This window comes from Neofelis nebulosa, chromosome 1 (assembly GCF_028018385.1).
Source record: "Neofelis nebulosa isolate mNeoNeb1 chromosome 1, mNeoNeb1.pri, whole genome shotgun sequence".
Classification (NCBI taxonomy): domain Eukaryota; kingdom Metazoa; phylum Chordata; class Mammalia; order Carnivora; family Felidae; genus Neofelis; species Neofelis nebulosa.
In genome coordinates, this window is record NC_080782.1 from 70,422,167 (window position 1) to 70,423,860 (window position 1,694).

Genomic DNA, 1,694 nt, shown 5'->3' on the forward strand with positions numbered 1-1,694 from the left:
AATTGCTAAAGACATAACATGTAAAACCAGAGGCACCATAAAAAGGGAATAAGGAGTCAAACAATTTGCCATTCGTACTAAAACACACACACACACACACACACACACACACACGACGACGACAACAACAACAACGACAACAACCTTCCTCTTTTCAAGGGCAGCGCTAAAATTAAGAAATAAATTGTGAAGAGAAACAGAAGGAATTCCAGACAGATTCCATAGTTATCAGAGCTACATTATGACTTGTATTTCTTAACTCATTTTTGTACCAGTAAGTTATATGGTTCACTGATGGTTTAAAAATCATAGTTCCAGGGTTCCTCAGATCATGTACATAAAGAACCATGAGCTTTGGGGTTTTTTTATCACTAAACTTTGGCAGACTGCTGAATGCCTCTTGTATAATTGGTTTGTTGATTTTCTCCCAACATTCAGTTATTAACATTGCAAGACCTAGGTTCCATTCACACTGTAAAATATTTCTTCAGAATTAATTCTGTACCAACTGCCCCAGCCATAAGAGGTGAAAAATTCATGGATCCTGTCTTAGCAGAATTGACTTGACCCTCCACGAGTCCCAAATGAATTAACTACAGCATATAAAAAGGAATGTTACTATCAGTTTATCACATGAAAAAGCAATTTGAAATGTATATAAAATATCAAAATATCTATGTTATTAATGAACCAATTATGTACTGCTTTTTTCTGAGTCAGTAGTAGCATCAATATCTAATACATATTTAGTACTTTCTATGTGCCAGTCACTACGTTTTTTACATATATTATCTCATTTAATTGTTCGTTAATTACAGCTTTATAAGGTATCAAGAATTGTGAAGGGTTTGAAATGTCACCCTACTTGTAAGCTAACAAGATGGCCTGCCAGTTTTATGGATGCTGACAGAAGACATAAGACTCTTGGGTCAGAGACAAAGGGCTTTATTACCCATAGAAGTAGTAGTAACCAGAGAATATCAGCATTTTCTTAGGCCAATTCTCTAAGCCCTAATTGCCACGGGACAGCAGAAAGAAGGTCAGATTACATGTGCACACAGTGGGTTGCATTACAGGAGAGGAGCCTGAATTTAGGGAAAGTGAATATTTTTAAAAATGTTTATTTATTTTGAAAGAGAGAGAGAGAGAGAGCAGGGGAGGTTAGAGAGAGAAGGAGAGAGAGAGAATCCCAAGCAGGCCCCACGCTATCAGCATGGAACCCGACGAAGCGCTCCATCTCACGATTATGAACTCCATGATATCATGACCTGAGCCAAAATCAAGAGTCTGAAGCCTAAGCAACTGAGTCACCCTTGCACTCCAGGGAAACGGAATATTTAAAAGTAAACAGTAATCAAATAAATAAAAATAAATAAATAAACAGTAACCATGCCACTCTTTGCTCCAGAGGGGGACAGTACCACTGTCTTCTGAGGCTATTTACTATACAAACATCCTTGAACAAACAGGCCAGAACAAAGGCAGGCAGTGACTCTGCTGGCAAGACACACAGAAATGCAGGACACTCGTGGAGAATTACATCCCACCATGATGTAGGTACTGTCATTATTTGTCTTACAAATGAGGAACTTTAAGCTTAGAACTTCAGGAGCCATTCAACGAGGACATAAGATATATGATTTTCCATGGGAGTGTGTTAGTATTTACATGCTCCCCATAAAGTGTTGCAAATC